Genomic DNA, 22,022 nt, shown 5'->3' with positions numbered 1-22,022 from the left:
TTGGTTTTACTTCTGAATTTTGAGGATTGCAGTTTTTTTATTTTAATATCTTTTTACATTATAATTATAAAATATTTAATGGGTTCAAAATACATCTACAAAGCAAGTATATTCAAGGTAAGTCTAACTTCTATCATGGGTTCCCCAACCATGTTCCTCTCTCCTTCATAGACAAAGATTTTACTAATTGTATGATTTATCCTCTCATTCTCTTTTGAAAGTAAACAAATATATATTCATATGACTTGTTAGATACATGTTAGCATGACTTTTTTTTTTCCACTTAACATTAACTCCTGGAGATTATAACTGCCTATAGTGTTATCTCTTTTTTTTAACAGTTGCATTACATTCCATTATGTGGATTTACTGTCATTTATTCAGCTAGTTCCCTATTAATTACCATGTGTTTGCTTCCAATCTTTAGTTGTTACAAATTGTGCTTTAATAAATAGCCTTGTGCATAATTTTGCCCATATTTTTGCCATTATATTTTTCTTAAATGTTTATTTATTTATTGAGAGAGACAGAAAGAGAGAGGCAGAGCAGGGGGAGGGATAGAGAGAGAAGAGAGAGAATCCCAAGCAGGCTCCACACTCAGCACAGAGCCTGACATGGGGCTCCATCTCACAAACCGTGAGATTATGACGTGAACATAAATCAAGAGCCAGACACTCAACTGGCTGAGCCACCCAGGCACCCCTGCCATTGTATTTTTGGGATAGATTCTTAGAAGTGAGATTTCTGGGTCAAAGAATAAATGCATATTCAACTTGGCTGTATAGTGGCAAATTCTTTTCCACTATTCTGCATTTTCACTTATAATGTATGGAAATGCTCTTTTCTCCACAGCTTCACCAACAGAGTATATTCTTGACCTTTTGGAATTTTACTACACTGATAAACAAAATGATGGTATCCCCATATAGTTTGATTTGGATTTATCTTATTATGACATTAGTTTTTCATGTTTAATGGGTTTTCTGTTTACTTTTCAGTGAGCTATACGATCATATCGTCAAGCTATTTTTATGGAAAGTTGTTGGCTTTTTGTTTTCTCTCTTTAAAAAAAACCTTTTTCATGTATTAAGAGTTATGGTTGGTTGCAACAGTTGTGTCCATTTCTAAATGGACACCTTTCTCTCCTTCTCTAAAGTTAGCATCCATTTCCCCACTTGGTTTGTATGAAGGTTAGGCTTGGGACCTGTTTTGGTCAATAGAATGCAGCAGAAGTGACCTTGTACCAGTTCCAAGTTGAGGCCTCGAAAGATTTTGCATGCTTCTCTCAGTTTCTTTGAATCCTACTTAGCTACCACGTGGACAAGTCTTGAAGACCTTGTTGGAGAATGAAAGTCCATATGCAGCAGAGATGAGCCATCATTGCTTAGCCTGTCTTAGACTCGGCAACATGAATGAACCCAGCAAAAAGCAAAAGAACCAAAACCCCCAAAATAACAATCTCAGAACCATGAGCTAATTTTTTCTTGTCTTAAATTGCTAAATTTTGGGGTGTTTTGTCACGTGGCAAAACTCACATATGGATGACAGCTTTTTTTCCCTAAAGTATTGCAAACACTGCCCAGTTTGCACATTGTCTTTGGTGGCTAAACAATCTGTTGTTTTTTTTTTTTTAATTTGCATATCTACTTTATTTTAATTTTGCTTTTTAGTCTTGCTTTACTTATCCTTTCTGTTCTTTCCCCATGTGCAACATAGTTTTAAATAGTAGCCATTGCATTGTACATATGATTTTTAATTTGGCTATATATCGCACACAATTTCCTATGTTTCTACATGGCACTTATAATTACAAATTTTAATTACAAATCCTTTATATCCTTAAGCTTACCATAATTTATAAATCCTTTCTTCTTGGACATATATTTTATATTTGTTGCTATTATAGATAACACTATAATGAACAGTATTTTGCTATTTTGAATTGTTTCCTTATGATAAATTATCATGAATGAAATTACTGAATCAAAGCATATAAAAATCTTTATAGTTTTTGCTATGTTTTGACATATAGTTTTTTACATAATGTAATTTGTAATGTCATCAGCAGTAAGTACTACACTCTCCATAGTTACAGATTTTTATTTTTTTACAGATTAAGTGTGCCGTTCTCTCAAAGTAATTCTTAGAAATGCTTTAAAAATCAAAAATCAATTAAAAGTAAATCAAAAGGCAATAATAGAAGGTGTTAAACTGCAGTCTCCTGTCTGTCCCTTCCCCCCACGGTTCTCTGCTCCCCAAGTGGATGCCATCAAGTGTCTTCTCTGGTGGTTAGCCCAGTTCCAAAATAACTTATTTTGAATATCTTTCTAAGTTTTAGATATTGTGTACTGACTATTCCTTCTATAGAAACTGAAGATTTAGCTCTTTTAAATCCCTCTCATATTCTGATGTCCCTCTCACAGATACATGTCTACTCTTCCCATCAAACAAACCCAGTTTTCAACATGTAAATTGAAATCTGTATTCAGAGTTTTTAACTATCATAGTTATGCATATACTGTTTAATTCAGAACCAAGTTGAGACTTTCTGCTAAATTTCCTTTCTTGTACAACTTTTTGGCTGGTGTTTTGTGGAGTTAATTGCCCTTTATTATTTTGTTAATTTAGTTTTCTTACAGTCTTGGCCTAAATTATTCCCATAATCTTCACTTCTCAGTCCTAGTTTCCACGAAGTCAAACTTGTCAAATAAGCTATTTATTGTCATAGGAATTTTGGAAGATTCCTGCCAGAACTTCAAGTCTTACCTCATCTGCTTCAGTTTGCCTGGTTTTTCTCTAAGGTTGGGCATATGTCCATCATCCTCACCCATCTTGTTGTTTTCCAGAAAATTCTCTTCACCTCTCTCCTGTGCTGGATCCATTACTTCATGGACTTCATTTACAAAGGACATTTGTTGTTGGTTTTGCACGCCTAGCATCTGAAGCATTTTCTGTGATAAAGGAAATCCTCATTCTTATGGACAATGCAAGAAAGTAATGATTGACTTACTGTACAGTAGCTGAAAAGGCTAGATTCTCATTTTCACTGACATTCTTTTATCCAGGACACAAATGTGTGAGCTAGGATGGCTCAGTCAGATGTGTTCATGGCAGGGGCGCCTGGGTGGATCAGTCCGTTAAGCGTCCGACTTCAGCTCAGGTCATGATCTCACGGTTCGTGGGTTTAAACCGTACATTGGGCTCCATGCTGGTGGTGCAGAGCCTGCTTGGGATTTTTGCTCTCTCCTCTCTCTCTGCCCCTTCCCTTGCTCACTCTTCCTCTCTCTCTCAAAATAAATAAACTTAAAAAAAAAATATGTTCATGACAGTAACTTGGCTCATGATGTGTCAAAGAGGGGCCAGGGAGTGCTCTTTCTGAAGGCAGCAGAGGTAACAGTGTTTGTAAGGTGGGATTCTTGGTGTGGGTAGGGACAGCTCAAGGTCCCCAGCCAATACCTGCAGGGACCTCTGGTACCTAATTGCCCTCTCCCATCCCTGTGATGTTCCTGCTGCTTTCTTAGTACCACTACCGAAGCCATGCTTGACCATGTGGAGCCCTACCAGAAACTCCAGTCTGTAAATAAATGTTTCTCCCTAATAGTTTTTCTCACGTTTGTTTCCCACCAAGTGTCTGGAGCCATGTATATCTACATTGCAATTCCCGAGGTGTCCGCAGGTAAGATCTCTGGTGGCTTTGTGTGCAAAATAAAAAGAACTCATTAATCCATTTTCAAATTTTTAATTAATTAACTTTTTGCATCCAAAATCTTTTAAATAACAAAGGGGTAGTTTTTGTAACCACGGTGAGCCCATTGAACACTGGTGAGCTCAAACTTCTGGCCCTTGGAGTGCACGTAGGGTGTAGTGTGGCTGCACAGGGTTCCTCCAGCCTTGTAAGAATGCCTGTACATGTCTCACCTTTCAGAGGAGCAGAGAGCAGGACAGTGCCATAGCGGTTGGGGGAGTCCAGGGCCAGCCGGTTGAAGGTGAGGATCTTGCCCCCACCTTGAGGATGAAGTTTCCGCACATAGCTGCTTACGGTGCAGCATGCACTCTTTTCAGTTTGGGTATCTCCTGTACACTGAGGTCACTCGTTACAGTTCCTGCACCCACAGCTTTTTTTGTCTTCCTGGTCAGGATGCTTCATCCTCCAGATCATCCAGGAAAGGGACAGAAGCAGCTGGTTTGGTGCGACTCATGAACCACCTCTTCAGCACAACTTGGTTGAAGGTGGAGTTGGTTTGTTTGGGAAGAAAACTGTACAGCCTGACCAACAGCCGTGGGTCGGTGTCCTGGCTGTCGGGCTCTTAACCTTAACCTTTTGGCCCTTGTTGTGGAGGATGCCAACTCTGATGATGGCACCTCTCCCACACCCCAACCTCAGCACAGCTCAGGAGGTGTAAAATGTTACATTTCTCTGGTGACAGTGCTGTGGAATGACTTGTGTTGTAGCCCCTCCAATGATACTCTACATTAACTGTACCTTCTGGATAAACTCTTCATCAATTAATCATCCAGGCTCCTCATCTTCTTTGGAACTAGGAACTGTGGCTGCTCTAGAGCTTGGCGATATATCGCACCTTCCTTGTTTATTTACTCCCTTGTTTTGCTGGAGACCATTCCCCAGCGACTTTCAGTAATTATATGGAAGGAGAAAAGTTTTTGAGAACACCTATATTAGAATTTTTTTTTTATATTCTCATAGTTGATAGTTTAGACTTAAATTTTTATTTTATTTTTTTTTAAATGTTTATTTATTTTGAGAGAGAAAGCGAGAGAACACAAGCAGGGAGGGGCAGAGAGAGAGAAAGAGAGAGAGAGAGAGAGAGAGAGAGAGAGAGAGAATCCCAAGCAGGCTCTGTGCAGTCAGCACAGAACCCAACTTGGGGCTCTGTCTCACCAACTGTGACATCATGACCTAAACCGAGATCAAGAGTCAGTCGTTTGACTGAGCCACTAAGGTGCCCCTAGACTTAAATTTTTAGGTAGCAAATCAAGACTCAGGATTTTAAAAGCATTTTTACATTTGTTTTATTACTTTCAGCATTGCTACTGAGAAGGCTGATGGTACTTTTATGCCCAGACCTATGCCTGTGAATTTTGTTTCCCTTTTACCCGCAAATTTTCAGGATCTTCCCTCACTATTCAGATGATGAAATTTTGCAGTGATGGGCTTTGGTGTGAATTATTTTGTTTTTCAATTCATTTCTATTGGGTACTTTAAGCTCTTTTCAATGTGGAGATCCATGTATACCAGTTAAATTAGGGGGATTTTTCTTGTTTTAATTTATTTTTTTTTATAATTTTCCCTCTCATTTTCTCTGCTTTCTTTATCTAGAACTCTTATTATATAAATGTCGGATTTACTGAATCAATCTTTTTTTTTCTCATATTTTCTCTCCTATTTTTCTTTGCTCTTTTTTTGTTTTATTTTCTGAGAAATATCCTCAACTTTATTTTTCAATATTTATTTTATTTTTAATTTACTATATTTTAATTTGTTAAGACTTTTTTTCTTCTTGTTATCTGAAATAACCCCCTTTTATGGTAGCATTCTGATTTGGGGCCATAGGTAAATGTTTCTCTCATTTCTTTAAGGACAATAAAATATTTTAAGACTTTTGTTCCTTAAATTCACTTTTCTCTGTTGTTGTTTTTCTGTATGTTTTAATTTTCATGTTTTATACTGGAGACTTTCTACAACTGGCTTGTGGTCCTTGGCCTCTCATTTATATTAAGAATGAAGCAATAGGGGAGCCTGGGTGGCTCAGTGGGTTGAGTGTCTGACTTCGGCTCAGGTCATGATCTCCCAGTTCCTAAGTTCAAGCTCTGTTTCAGGCTCTGTGCTGACAGCTCAGACCCGGGAGCCTGCTTCAGAGTGTGTGTCTCCCTCTTTCTCTGTCCCTCTCTCGCTTGCACTCCCTCTCTCTCTCAAAAATAAATCAAAAAAAAAAAAAAAAAGAATGAGGCACTAAGAGCTTTATTGGAGCCCCGTTTTCTCAGGTGGGGCTGGTTTACTGATGAATTTTACCCAGGGGAGAATTCAGGCTTTTTGTTTTGTTTGAGGGGCTCTCCCATTGTTGGTATGGATAGGATTTAAAAAAAAAAAATTTTTTTTTAATGTTTATTTATTGTTGAGAGACAGAGAGATAAAGAGACAGAGCATGAACAGGGGAGGGGCAGAGAGAGAAGGAGACACAGAATCCAAAGCAGGCTCCAGGCTCTGAGCTGTCAGCACAGAGCCCAAAGTGGGGCTCGAACCCACAGACTGCGAGATCATGACCTGAGGTCAAACTGGACGCTCAACTGACTGAGCCACCCAGGCACGCCAGGATTTTTTTTTTTTTTTTTTGAATCTAGTTTTTCCTTCTTTTTCCTGCTTGGGGGATTTAGATATGGATGTTAGTATTACAGGTACCAGGATAGTCAAGGGACTGGTGGACTCAGTGTTTAGTAAATAAGTTACCACTCAAATTCTATTTTTAGTACATTACTTACCTCTTCCCTCACCTATGCTTTATATCCTTAGATAAGATCCTCCATTGTTCAGCTTTTCCAGAGACTAAACCCTTTATCTTTAGCAGAGGTAGGAGAGAGATCATTACTTGGCTGCTTGGGATACAAGAAAATATAGCAGCTCTTTTTAAAGACTTAGCCACTTATCTTGCATTCTGCTCTGCCTTGCATCTTCACTGAAGTAACTGATCCCTTCAATTCTTCAGGCTCCTGTGGTGTGAAACAGCTACATTCTTCCTGTTAATCCCTCTTCTCTCACACACTCATAAACATCTCCATTCAGGTCTCCTAAATTAGTAATAACTGCCTAGTTGGCTTCCAGTTTCCAAAATTATTTAACGTCTCTTTTCTACAGTGCTCCAGTTTCTTTCTTCCTTCCTTTCTCTTTCTCTCTCTTTTCTTCCTTCTTTCCTTCCTTCATTCCCTGCTCCCTCCTTTCTTTGTCCTTCCTTCCTTCCTTCCTTCCTTCCTTCCTTCCTTCCTTCCTTTTTCTTTCTTGCTTGCTTGCTTGCTTGCTTTCATTTTACACTTTGTGAGCCCACCCTTTTTTAATTACTATAATTTTTTTGAGTTTAGATGGATCAGAAATAAATGTATATGTTAGATTCACAAAGTTTAACCAGAAAATTCTAAGTATGTTTCTTTCTTTTGTTTTCCTTTTCCTTTATTGGAGAGAGAGAGAACGAGTGGAGGAGAGGGGCAGAGGGAGAGAGAGAGAGTCTCAAGCAGGCTCCACACTGAACATGGAGTCTGGCATAGGACTTGATCTCACAACCCTGGGATCACGACCTGAGCCGAAATCAAGTCAGACACTCAACCGACTGAGCCACCCAAGAGCCCCTAAGTAGGTTTCTTTGTAAGTAAAAATCAAGGTACTGAAAGATCCTTCTGTGGGCAGATTGGATACCAAATCCTATAGTGGGAATGGAAATTTGGAATTGTATAAATTCTCTCCCTGGGTGTTTTCATGTATCTACTTTTCATAAATTGGCATTTGTTAGGATTGGTTTATTCTAGAATTATATCTTTCTGCTTTTGCTTTTACTGTACTCAGTACTAGAAATGTATTATTATTATTTTATCTTATAGGCCTCACTTCTTTTTCTATGGATAAGATCATTATTAACAAAGGATTATAACTCTCATCACTCACATTCCAAATTCTAGCTCTGTATTTTCTAACTTAGGGGAGTACATTAATTGAATCTGTGCTCCTGAGGTTACTCTCCCACAATATCTATTCAGAAATACCTCTTTTTCTTCACCCTCTGAAGTTTTATTTCCTTTCTAATATAATTTTGTTTTAAGATAATAAGCATATGTTAGATAATATTTGTGTAACTCTTATGCATTATTAGTTATACAAATAAGGCATTCTATCCCCCTATTTTCCTTTTTAATCAACAACAAATTTTAAGTGTTTAGTCAATATTAAACATGTAGATAGAGGGGAAACAAGAGTCCAGAAAGGTTAGGGATTGAAAATTTATCAGGCATAGAGATGCAAAGAAAGAAGAATAGAAGAAAAAATAACACGGTAGCCATTATAGGTCAAGTTATCTTCTGAGGTAAAAAAAAAAAAAAAAAAAAAAAAATTATTTTCATTTAACTACATTATATAGCATATATAGTCTTAATTTTTTTCTTCTTTCAAAATGAAATGTTGGAAAAATATTGCTAAATAATATATATTGTTACAAGGTCACCAATGAAATCCGAAACTTCATACCTAACAGTGTTTCCTTAAGAGGTTGATCTCCATGGGACCAGAAGACAGAGTATATTGCATATTTTGTTTCCAATTTTAATGGAACACAAGTAAAGCATTTGCCTACATGTATAAATACCAATGGACTACTTGAAATGGAGAATTCCTTTCTATAGAAGTCCGTACAATTTCATGCTGACATCCCTCTGCCTATGAAACTCTGTAGGGAAAAGAGTTGGCAAAATTACCTTTAGAAGTCTCATTAATCTATTTATCACTTACATGTTATCAATGACTTGCTTTATTGTGAAAAACACTGATCAAAATGCCTATCCTATAATAGCTTTAAATGAAAACAAAACAAGTTATACAAGATAGAAGAAAAATGAATACATTATTTTTCTGCCTTAGACATACAAGGTATACTTTTGAGTAAATAAAAGATTACTAAATGCCTTCTGGCTCTGTTGCTAACCCAGTGTTACCATGACCACTATTACCTAGTTAAAGAATGTTTGCTTGTTCTTGAGTGAGATGACTTAAAGCAAATCATTTTTGTTTCCAGATTAGAAGCTTGTTCTATGGAATCACCTCCCACCCCTCTTTGTGTTTGGACTAGCAAATCTATTTTCTTTCATATATTTTATTTGTCTGATTCAAGAATCAAAACCTTAGATTCTTGAAGACAGTAGATTCGTAAATCAATGGGTATATTGGAAATGGATGTTTTAACTTTCATTATCATGCTTCTTTCTTTGGAGAGGATTGATGTTTTAACTTTCTTTTTAAGTGCTTCTTTCTTTCTAATGCTTTAGGCTTCTTATTCTAATCCTAGAAGCACCTTGCTCTAATCACTGAATCATTTGCTTTGCATTGATTCAATGTAAGATACTTTTTTACATTCTGCACATGTAAAATTTTCCAGAATAGGTACTTAAAAATGTCCACATTTTTAAGATTTAATATTCTATTTTAAGAGAAAAAAGTGCAGTTTTGTCCTCCATTTTTATTTTGCAAATACTTCCTATCTTTACTCTGTCTTCACCAAATTACATGAATACTTTTTTTCTTCCCCCCTTTCCAGGCTATCTGCTGCTATATGAACAGGGATTCTCTTTTAGCTCACTACTGTATTTCAATCAGCCAACAGCCTATCTTTCAATAATTAATTCATCATAGAACACACTGACCCTACCCTTCTGGAAAGGACACACATTTCCCACATTTTACAGTATTGATTTAATATTTTAATTGTTGGAATTGAGAATTGAAAAATGATTGTTGCTTTTTCAACCAGAGTGGTATATGTGCAGAAGATAATAATAACAGTAATGCCTTATTTTACTAATTTAAAAATTAACCCCACCCTTCCACCACAAACACATACATTGGGATATCCATCTCTGATATTGGAACACATCTACTAGTAATTTAATTGGAAACTCTCCCTGTCTTCCTCCTTTCTTTCTTTCATCCCTCCTCTCCTTCCTCTTTCCCTTCCTTTATTTAATTTAAAAATTTTTTAATTTAATTTTTGAGAGACAGAAAGAGCGAGCAGGAGAAGGGCAGAGAGAGGTAGAGAGAGAATCCCGAGCAGGCTTCACATTGTCAGCACGGAGCCTGACTTGGGGCTTAAACCCACGTACCATGAGATCATGACCTGAGCAGAAACCAAGAGTTGGACGCTTAAGTGACTGAGCCACCCAGGTGCCCCATCCCTTCTTTTGTTTATTTTTCTTTCTTCATGGATGATAACATAATGATAATATGTCTTAGAATCAATGCAGACTTTAATCTGAAAACATAGCATAGCTACAATCACTCAAACTTATACATCTGGTAAATGGTAGCACTTGAACTGATATTATCTTAGTCCAAAGAGTGGACTTCACATAAACTTTACCTAAACTAAAGTTTCATTTGTTCACTATATGTGAAGTATACCTGAACAGAGCTCTGAGGTTGTAAAATAGAATCATATATGTTAAAGATGGAAGAAATTTAGAAGACATCTATTCTACATCCCTTATTTTGTAGATTAGAAAATAACTCCAGGTAAGTTAAGTGATTTCCTCCAGGTATTACATTTTGGAAATTTGCAGACACAGGGCTAGGACAAAAATCATACATACTTGTAGTAACAAATTTGAATATCATAGATACACATAAAGAAAAAGTGAAATTGTGCTCCATCTTAACCTGGAAAGATTTCACCTTTCAGAGATACAACATTTACCCTACAGTTTTCAGATCATACTGAAAAATAGGAACCATGATGAAAGTATCTGTAAATGTAATTCTTTAAAATTATTTTGGAAGTCCAAAGGAAAATATTGCCGCACATACAACTCTTCTAATGTGTGCCCTAATACTTTTATTAAAAGAGGAAGAATTGATATATATAACAAAGACTTTCATAATAATTCCTACTATGTACGAAGAATTCCTTATGTATTAACTTATTTAGTCCTCATCAGAAAGTTTTGAAGTGAGAACTAGTACCTCTGTTGCCATTTTATGAAGGAAGTAACAAGAGTTTGGAAAGGTCGAGCAACTAACGAAAGGTAAGAATGGGACAATTGACGACTCAGACTCTTTGGCAGTAAAGATTTGAGTCGCTCAAACCCTGGCTAATTGAGGTTCTGGCTGATGGTAGAGGTAATGACCAATGGGTAATGGAAGAAGGAAGCCAAAGATATTAATTAAAGGCATTAATTAATTAAAATGACCAGTTACAGAAATGAGGACTATAGAAGCTTCACAAGATTTTTTGGACAGGTGTACGTGAGTGTGTGTGTTCGTTTGTATGCTAACCACTTTCTTCGACTCTTGCTTTCTCTTTATGTTAATTAGACACCTGCTATTGGTGGTTACATTTACAATTTTGACTTCAGGTAACAGTGGGACTGTTACTGAATTTGAGGAACAATTAATATAGCTAGTAATGGATGCAATGACTTGTCAGACTATTTCTCATTTGGGGGAAAAGAATAAAATCTTCTCTTTTAAGAAGGATAATGGTACATTGTTACATAAAGTTGTTTTGCTATATGAGGTTGTTTTGTTGCTGTATGGAAGCTAAAGCCAGGGGCAAGGATGTCCAGAGTCAAAGGAGTGGGCTGTACTCCTTTGTCTATCTATTGCCTATCAGCTCTAATTGACCTTTTTGCCTGCTCTGTGAAAATGGATCTGGGCCTTTTGCCAACTGACACAATGTTAAGTTTTGTTGCTAAAGAGCGATGGAGAGAAAATGTAGGTAGAAAAGGTTTTGTTTTCTGGTTTTGGAGTGTTTGATCCCATGGCATGGATAGCTTCTTTACTGCTCAGCTTCTGAAACTCCTCTGGTGGGCAGTTGCACCTCCAGCAGCCAACTTCCGTGTGGTGGGTAGAGTCTTCAGCATCGGGCTCCTGCAGGTCGTGGCAGCCAGCAGCACCTAGTAGACAAAGGCTACCACTTGGGTGGTTTGGTAGTGAGAGGCACCTCTCTGTGAATAGCTTTCACCCACGTTTTAGAGCTCGTTTCCAGCAATTTCTGCCAGCTAAGCATCACAGCAAATTCTGTGCCATTCAGGGGGTCACAGCTACACCCTCTACTATGAGGTCTGTATCTCAGCCCTGGGGGATGGGGGATAGTGTTCTCTCTCAGCAATAGGGGTAGTCATTGCTCCTTATACCTGTTGTTCCTATAATTTTTAGAGGTCTCTTTACTTTTTACTAGCCAATATCTTCTTATTCCAATCCCTCATTGTAGTTAATAGTTCATTATATTAAATTTCCCCTTTTTAAATTACTGTGTAATTACTCTCTCTTGATTAAATTCAAGGCTGTCTGACCTCAATTTCCATGCTTTTAAACCACTACTCTGTACTACTTTTTACCATTAACAGAGATCATTCAAAGCTGATAATAATGTGGCCTTGAATTTTTTAACAGCTAAATAATTAATAATTAGGGTAGTAGAATCATAACATTTAAAGGTGGGGAAGAACATTAAAAATAATTCAGTCCAGTATCTTTTTTATTCAGATATGGAAATGGAGGCCAAAATAACTAAAATTATGCTGAGATCCATATTTTACCTTTTTTGGTATCACTATTACCTATCATAGAGCCAATATTTATTAAGTATGATTTCAATTAAAATGAGTGAATATACTAGAAAACATTTATTGAGCACCTTGCCAGTAGCTACAGGTGGAGTGGTGATTTAGATAGAGTTGTTTCCTTCCATAGGTTTTCAGTCAAGTAGCAAATTTGAGATAAGAATAACAACTTTGTTTAAATCTAATCCCTCTTTGCTTTGGATATTATCGCCAAGCTGGTTGTGGGTTGAAATCAAAAGACAGTTTTCTTTGTGCAGTCTTTGTACTCATTCTAAGGCTGTATAAGGATAAGCATCATGTGGACATATTTAGGCTTAACTTTAATATAGCTATTAGAACCTGTTATCTTCTGGAACAAGTTTTGTGTAGTTACTCTAAAAGCTTAATTCCCAAAGCACACGTTTATGATTTTATTTTTGTACTTATGGGGACAACATATTTACACAAAAATTCCAAAATCTCTTTGGATTTTAATTTAGCAGGAACCTTCTTACTTCACTTTCTGGAATGATGGATGACAAGAAATACGACCACAATCTAGTAGTTTGTGACATATCTTGAATATGTAGCTCATGGAATTTTAATAATAAGCCATGGCTGATTTTGTTTATGAGTTCTGATAACTTTAGAAATTGAATAAATAAATGTCTGTCTTTAGCACATCTTCATCATTGGGGGGCACTGTGTATCAGAGCATTTAACAAAAGTTAGAATAAGTCCTACGTTAAAAAAATAGAATTTCTAATAATATATTTTATGTAGATAAAGTTTTTTGTGTGATAAAAAATTTTTCTTATGTAATATTCATTAGCACACAGCCAAACTGAAGGAGATCAGAAATTTAGTGGCTCTTTTCATCCCAGTTAATAATTTTAAAATATATTGAAAAGCTAAGAAAAGTGAAAGTTGCTGGACTCTGAGAACAAACAAACAAACAAACAAATAAACAAACAATACTTTTATTAAATAGTGGTTGTAATGTTCCCTTGTTTCATGTCATGAAGTTGTAATTTTAACCATTCACTTCGTGTCCAGTATCATCACCTTTATATTTGTGTTAATACCTAAATTGGTGACTAAATTTAATATCCAGGACATCATGAATATTTTTGAGAGTATCACCTTTTCTGCTTTCTTTTCCTTCTCTGTCTTACATTTCTGTGTCCATTTCTTCATATTTCTCTGTTCTTAAACTTGCTTCCCTTAGCACACACTTACTTCTTGCCTGACCAGGGTTTCTGCTGACCTCTGAAAAGTCATGGCAGACATATATTCTGCACGGATATAAGACAATAAGGATTTAGTCCCTTGCTTCTACTGATCCTTCCAGAGATCATTCTTCATGGTACTTTAAAATGTTTATCCTAAAAATAATAATTTAAAAACTAGTGTGACTAAAGTCTTAAAAAATAAAAACCTTTTATGATCTATAAACAAGGGAAACCACATGTTCCGTCTTCATGTATTTTCTTCCAATTTTTCAATGCGTTTTGGAGAAATAATTCGGAAAAATTCTGAAGGAAGTGGGCTGCACTGCAATGAACTGTGAGAACATTTGAACATGTTGCACATACTCTGGGGAGGGCAGCAGACGGAGGCCCTGCCTGTTACATTCTTTACCAGTGAGAACATGCACCTCTCTTATGATTGACGTGGAGGGATCACAAAGAAAGAGAGACAAACCTGCCTCACAAGATTCATTCAGTGAGGAGTGGAAAAAAGGGCTGAAACTTGTCTTCGTCACCGGCATAATAATTGCTAAATATGGAATCCATAAAGAAATGATGAAAATCTGGGATGATGATATAAATAATTTCTGGAAATATCCATCATTCACCTGTAAAAGTAAATCAATACTATATTTGGATCTTAATGCATTAAGAATGATGCAATCTTCAATTAAATTCTTTTCTACATTGGGGTGATAGCCACCAATGTGACTTTCAAGTTGCTAGCGTGTTTGGCTTACTGTCAACGGTCATTCAAAATACTTGTTAAGCGTAGCTTTCTAAACATGTTCATAATAGCAAATCTAATGCTAAGTTGAGAGAGATTTTTCTAGGATGGAGAGTTTTGTTTTTTCCCTAGTCATAATGGCAGGGTGAATTCTATGACCAGGTTTACTGCTTTCAGCATAACGATGTTGGCCAACATGAATTGACATAGTACAAATCAGTGGTGGTCAGTGTGGATTTTGAAGTCATCTATTTTGCATATTTTAACATCTTGTAATAAAAAGGTCTATGACTAATATTTATATTTGAAAAGCCTTTTTATGTGAGACACATTAGTAATTATTTCTGGCCTTAGAGTCCACAAAGAGATAAGCTATTTTGAAAGAAAAATTAAACAGAATGTTCATGTATCTGTTTAGATGATAAAATAGCTTAATGGTTTTCATGAAACATATTTAAGATATATTGCTTTGAGGCAATGCTTATATTTATATAATGGTGACGTTACATCCCTAATAAATATTTAAGCAACTTGGTTCCTGGTGAGCACCCTTTACTGAAGTTACCTGGATATCTAAATTTAGCAATTGGAGTATTTTCTGGGGTTGTAAGCAGACCTTGACTGTAATTTCAGTTTAGATCTTTTTGCATAATTATTTTGAAGTTGACATAATGGAGGAAACAAAAAGCACATGTGTGTGGGAGACAGAGACAGGAGAAAAAACAAGACAATATTTTAAAATAGCGTTTGATAGCTTACCAGGAAAAAAAATTACCCATAAATGTTAACAAACAACAATAATAACAACTTATGCAGGGTTTTAAAAATTATGATACATCTATTCTTTATCATTCTTACAGTGTGCAATAACTTTAACAGGATATATGTATTTGGTTTTTATTATAAGATTCACTTTGGGACCAATCATTTCACTGAAGAGGTGAGTCTGTTTTTAATGTACTTGCTCAGAGCAATACAGTTTTTAAAATTTGCTATTTATTTGGGACTAATTGCCACCCCTAATTTAAAGAGAAGAAAACAAAAGAAATAAGTTTTTCCTAGCTAGACTGTTACGTGAACTATAAACTTAGGGCTCAAATGAATTTGATACTTGCATAGTTCAGTATTATCCCTGTTACAGAGGAGGATACTTATGTCCTGAGAGGTGGCCTGACTTTCACAAATGCTCCTTGGAGGCATGGTTGGGAGTGAGAGGTGAGGCCTTTGTAGCCTTGCTCATTTGCCTGGTGAATCCAACTTGGTGAAGATGAATTTGTTCTCCTTGTTTTGTTTATTTTAAGCCCTTTGTATTTGTACATCTGATGCAAGCAAGTATTTTATCACACCAACTTCATTTACTATCTATTTCTAATAATATGCATGGCCAACCAACACTTTAAAACATTTTCGTTTTCTGTGTTAAATTCTTTTTAAAATCATGATTTAAAAATGGAGTATTTCCAAAACACTGTCTTTTAAGTATCAAAACAAAGAAATAGGGAAGAGAAGGTAGATTATCCTGTGATTACAACAAATAAGAAACAAGGAATGTTGATCAGGGCCTCTTCTAAATACACCTGAAATTTTTTAAATGACTTTGGGTAAGTCCCTTAAGCTATTAGCACTTCTATTTCTTTATTGCAAAAGGTAATAATAGCTGTCCTCTGACTGTTAACCTTTAACCAATATGTTGTGCACTCATTGATTCTTCTTCCATTGAAATATTAAAATCCTTGATGTGTCTTTGTTTATGATTGGGCTGAATACTTTTTACTATCCTTCCAGCAGGGCTGTGGAAAGAAGACTGAAAAAATAGATGAAAATTAATTCTCACATTGGAATTTCAGTTATGACTATGAACTTTTCTTAAGAATCATTTGATCAGGGGCACCTGGGTGGCTCAGTCGGTTGAGCTGTCTGACTTCGGCTCAGGTCATGATCTCGTGGTTCGTGAGTTCGAGCCCCGCGTTGAGGTCTGTGCTGACAGTTCAGAGCCTGGAGCCTGCTTTGGATTCTGTGTCTCCTTCTCTTTCTGCCCCTCCCCTGCTCGTGCTCTGTGTCTCTCTGTCTCTCAACAATAAATAAATGTTAAAACAAAACAAAACAAAAATTCTAAAAAAAAAAAAAAAGAAGAATCTTTTGATCAAATGCAGCTAGTGGATGGCAGAGGTTATCCTAGAATGAAACTCTGTGATCTCTAAGTCACTGGCTTTCAAAGGATGGTCCCCTAACCTGAAACACTGTCACCTGGAAACTTGTTAGGAAAGAAATACTTGGGTCTTATCCCAGGCATACTCAGTCAGAAAGTTGAGGCCCAACTATTTATGTTTTAACAGGTTCTACATCTAATTTTGACATATGCTAATATGTAAGAACCACTACTCTAAACTAGAACAAACGAAAAATAAGACAGACTCCTAGAAGTCAAACCATCTCAGACTTGGCAGCAAAATTTATGTTATATGGTGTATATACTTTTTGATGTTTGCACAGGAAGACAAGAGATTTTTGTTAAGTCTACATTGATTGCTTATGCTGACTTTACCACTGAAAATGTTGAAAGAAGTCAAGGAAATCCTAAAGTTTTGATAAGGTATTGAAAATAGCAGAAGGAGGTCATTAAGGAAAATATGGTTGCTGCTGAGATGTAGATGTTAGAATCTAATAATTTGTTCTGTGCACAAATGAAAGCTAAGAAAGGGTGCAGGGCATTCTGAAAGATTTAGCACATGTCACCAGATTATGATCATCTGAAAGTGTCACTCACATTGAGCATTTGTTTTTATAAATAAAAGTTTGATTTGGTATTAAATTAATGATAATCTTGAGGTTTAATTTAGTTCTTTGAGGTTGAGAAAATCAAAGAAGCCAGAAGAATTTGCTTCATTACAAAGATATTAATGTTTTATATACTTTATACTGGTAGCAATTTTTTTTATAGTGGAAATAATTATGTTTCAGTGAAGGGGAATTATAAAATCAAGCTACTTTCATGTTGGACAAAGTTATTTTTATACTTGTGGTAGTTTGAGCTACATTGCTGATACTAGCATAGAAGAGGGATATTGGCAAATATATTCAAGACTTAGTGTGAGCACTGCTGGTTGTATACCACTGGTTCTCAAAGTAGTTGTTTTGGACAAGTGAGGGCAAAAAAGTAAGTTGGTTACAATTATCTGGAAGTCTTATTCTAACTTACTCATGTTCTTCAACATCTTGCATTCCCCAACATTCATTTTATAATGAATTCATAAGGAAAAATGACTTAAATTATGTTAAATCTAAGAAGAATTGGTCTTTAAGAATACCTTAGTTATTTGCATTATCATCTCATCTGTAATATACATGTTATCTGTTCAAAGTAGGAGGAAAATATTACAGATGGGTTAAACTTCAATATCATATGTTTCTGTGAAAGTGGAAGAAGGGAAGCCCAGTAATTTCACACTGATTTTATTTTTTAATCTCTTTTGTAGAAGCTATCAGAACTTTTCTACCTATAAAAAATTTTTTTCCTCTTCAAATGCGTCTACCTTTCTGTTCTAAATCAAACCATAAAGGATATTAAATGAGACTGTGAGTGTTGGAGAGGTCGGAAAGCCTGCCTTGGTCAATCAATATATCTTTGTAAAGAAGATGCCTCAAACTATGAAGTCACCTATTGATTGTTTAAAACCCTACTGTTGCCCCCAATCCTTTTGATTTATTATCAGTAATGGAATGATGTAAGTTTCCTAATATCCAGTTTCTTTAGGATACCGGTTTTCTGAATTGAAGTTAAAGACCACTTTACACTTCTGAATTTGGGAAGCTGGTTAAACGAGAGGTGGAGAGCCTTCTTTATCTGATCTTCAGTGAGCTGCTATCAGTGATCTTTAGACTTGATTAACCTCTTCTTGGCTATCAGCTCCCTGGGTAGTTCCACCCAACCAAATTTATTGTTCTGGTCAGGGTCCTTGGTCAGCCTCACTTCTTGCTTGGCCCTGTTCTTCCTCTGGTGTTCTCTTAGATCCATAGGCCCTGTTGCCCTCCTTTCAACGTCATCAGCTGCTTTCAGGTTAAGTCAGAGCAAGACCTTTTTTTAAAGTCCTAAGTCTGTTCCTGAAAACATACTCAAGGCAGAGATAATGCTGAGACAAGGCACAGCCAGTGTCGACGTAACAATTGTATATGTTGAAACTGAGGAACACAATACACTTTTAGAAATAAGATACGTATGATGCAGAGGTGGAACACAGGATCCCCCAAAAGAGATCAAGTCATTTGTGACATGGCATTCTCTTAGCATCCTTCTCAACCTTTGTCTGTTTCCTATTACTTGATTCCTGTCTTAAAAGTGTGTGTTATGAAGACATGGTCTGTGGCTGTTTGGTTTTATACGTGTAGTGCTTAACGTGCAAGTCCTTAAGAAATATGAGCTGGAGGAGTTTTGAAGAAGGAAATAGCACAGAGAAATGGGGGGAACAAAGAGATCATCATGTGACATAGGTTGAATTTGAATAATTCAATTGACTATCTATGGGTAATAATCTATGGAACCATGGGTAGTACGTGGACAGAGAGGAGATTTCTGATAATCCCAGTGAGGGAAGCAGCGCAGGCCCAGGGAACATGGTCAGAGTGTAAAGGGTGTTCTGTAAAGGATGATCACAGGAGCAGAGAGTTCCTGTGTGGAATAGTAGAAGATGAGGTTAAACACATGAAGTGGACAGATGATGGAGAGCTTGGCTTAGTGGTGTGCTGGAACTGGTTTGAATTGTTTCATGAGAGCCTATTATGTCTCTCTTTCTACCTCCAGGAAATCAGCTATGATGAGAGTGTTCGCACTACAGAAATCTGCAAATGGTACAAATTAGGACACCTCCACACTCCTAAACACACACACAGGACCAAGTGTTGTTATACATTTATAAGTGAATCACTGTATTGCATGTTAGGCTTCAGAGGTGGTACTTGTTTCTAGGGTCAAGTAAGAGATAGCAGGATGAGACCAAAATATTTGTCAGATTAAAAGGCACCACTTAGCAACAGCAGAGTGTGGAACTATTGCAATGAACAGAAGCTAAAAATATTGAAGCTAGCAATTTTAGTTAGAAAGTAAAATGGCAAAATTGATGGTTTGGAAGGATTTCCTCATTGTGTCATTCTTTTACAATAATATGTTGCTTTGATTTTTTTTCCCCTCAAGTTTCTTCAGATCTATAGGTAGTATATATGTAGGGAGGAGGTTGCCCAATAATCCCAGTGAGGGAAGCAGCAAGGGTGCTTACCTGGTATTCTCTGAGCATCCTTCTCAACATTTGTCAGTTTCTCAATACACATTGCCGTGATTACTTGATTCATGTCTCAGGAGTGGGACTCCTCCCATTCTCAGAAAATCGTCTTGTTCTGGGATAACCTCAATTCTATAGAAAGCTGTGACAATGAAATTTTTAAATTTTATTTGCTTTTATATTTTTAAGGCTATGTTTGTGCTGATAAACAAGGAGATTAAGTGCTTTCTTATGTAAATAACACATTAGAAAAAATGGATAATGTACAAAGGTATAAAAGAGAAAGTACTCATAACTAAATAGGTAGCCATTTGTAAATATTTGTTGATTATTCTAGGGCTAATACAATAATTTCAGTTTCCTTTCCTTCTTTCACTTTTATTTGTTAGTTTTATCACCTTCTAATAAAATACTTAATTTTATTTAAAAAAATTTTTAATGTTTATTTTTTCAAGTTTTATGAAAGCCCATAGATGGAATGGACAGGCTCTCTGGAGGAGGTGATATTTAAACTGGGTCTTCACATTTGAAAATATGAGTTCTTCAGAAAGAGGAGTAGAGAATGTCATGCAAGTTTGAAGATTTCTCTAGGTAGAGATATGGAGAATGAATTTCAGCCCCCCCCTGCCAAAAAACCCCCAAAACCAACAATAAACAAAAAAAAAACCACTTGAACAAAAGTTCAGAAACATGTATTTAGGGTGCCTGGGTGGCTATGTTGTTTAAGCTTCTGGCTCTTTGACTCAGGCAATGATCTCATGATTTGTGAAATGGAGCCCCGCATCAGACTCTGTGCTGACAGGACAGAGCCTGCTTGGGATTCTCTCTTCCTCTCTTTCTACCCCTCCCCCACTCACACTCCTGTGCTCACTCTCTCTCAAAATAAACAAATAAACTAGATGCTCTAGAATTCTGTAAGTGTTTCACTCTGTGTCAGTTTGGAAGCCATTAGAAATTTTGATCCAAAGAATGACAAGTCCTGTATTGGTTCTTTACTGGATCTCTCTGGTTGTCATGTTTATGGTAGACTGTAAGGGATCAAAGTTGAGGGTAGATAGGCAAGTTATAAGGTTATTAGAGTCTCCAAGTGAGCCATGTTAAGGACTCAGACCATGGTGGTAGTAGGGAAAGTGGAAGGAAGTGGTCTAAGTCTGGGTATGTTGTGTTTTGAAGATAGGGAATTTGTTGACATGGTATATAGGGGATGAGAAATGCGTAGTATTTGAAGAAAACTATGAGAGTTTATTCTAAGTTATGATAGGATGTTATGACTATTAATTGACAAAGCCAAATACAAAAGATTTGGGATAAACAGGGTGTTTGTTGTTGTTGTTGTTGTTGTTGTTGTTGTTCTGTTTTTGTTATTTATGTTTCTAGGGACCTTTAAAATTTTGGTGGCCTATTAACATTCACATAGAGCTGTCAAAGTGACATTTAGATTTAGGCAGGGGAGAAATCTTGACTGGAGAGATTTATTTGGATGTCGTCAGTGTAGACAGTTTTAAAGCATTGAGACTGCAAAAGGTTGTCAAAAGACTGCATGTAAATAGGAGAAGAGAAGAGATACAATGCCAAATCCTGGGGCTTTCCCACGTCAAGAGTTCAGGTTGAGGAGGAGAATTAGCAAAGGAGATTTAGAAGAAGCAGCCAGTGAGGTAGTTGAGAAGATGTGGAAATGAAAGTTTATCAAGATTGCTGTTGCTTGCTTCACGTTCCTTAGGGAAACATGAGGCAAAGTCATGACCTGAAAGTGAAGACGTGCTATGGAGGTATGGATGCTTAGGTAGAGGAGAACCTATGAACTAGTCCTTGTTGGTTGGCAGTAGGGAAATGAATGGACCGAGAAAAACATCTGGGAAGCATGAAAGTTTCCTCCCACCCTTTCCTGCATGAACTGTGGGTGCAGTGATGAAGCACAGTAGCAGTCTTGCTGTCATAGAATAAGAATTGTGAGTACAAAAGTTTCATGTGAGTGAATGGAAACAATCTTTAATCTGTTCTGGCATTTTGGAGCCATTCTACTGTTCCTTCATTTACTTCTGGACTTCATGGTACGTGGGAAAAAAAAAAAAAAGGCCAATTTTGTTAATCTTTGGTAGTCAGGTCTTTGTTAGCCATGCTCCTGTACTCTATCCTAACTTCTTCCACAGGCTTGGACTTATTTGTTAGATGATGAGTAGTCATTGAAGTTTTTGAAGAAGAATATGATATGACTAATACTGAGATTAAGAAGATCGCTCTAATATGGCAGATGGGTTTTCCCAAAGTATACATTACCTCTGCTTCTTGATAACAATGGTTTGACTTAGTGTCAAAAACGATTTGCTACCTCATGTGGAATCTACTGCTGCTTGTGGCAGGAAGTTTTCAATCAAAATTCATTGAAATAATGGTTTTAACTGGTCTTTTTTTTCTGCTGTGAAATTATTAGGTGAATGCAGTGGTGTCAAAGATTGCCTGAGAATA

The 22,022-nt window shown here is 36.5% G+C and overlaps 1 pseudogene; it reads right to left on the bottom strand.

Moving 5' to 3' along the window:
• Positions 1 to 3,770: 3,770 nt before the first annotated feature.
• LOC106972210 (ribosomal protein L18-like) lies at positions 3,771 to 18,298 on the bottom strand (annotated as a pseudogene).
• Positions 18,299 to 22,022: the final 3,724 nt, after the last annotated feature.

Source organism: Acinonyx jubatus, chromosome C2 (assembly GCF_027475565.1).
Source record: "Acinonyx jubatus isolate Ajub_Pintada_27869175 chromosome C2, VMU_Ajub_asm_v1.0, whole genome shotgun sequence".
NCBI classification, from domain to species: Eukaryota; Metazoa; Chordata; class Mammalia; order Carnivora; family Felidae; genus Acinonyx; species Acinonyx jubatus.
The sequence above is the reverse complement of the archived record's forward strand: the minus strand, read 5'-3'. Positions and strand labels throughout refer to the sequence as shown.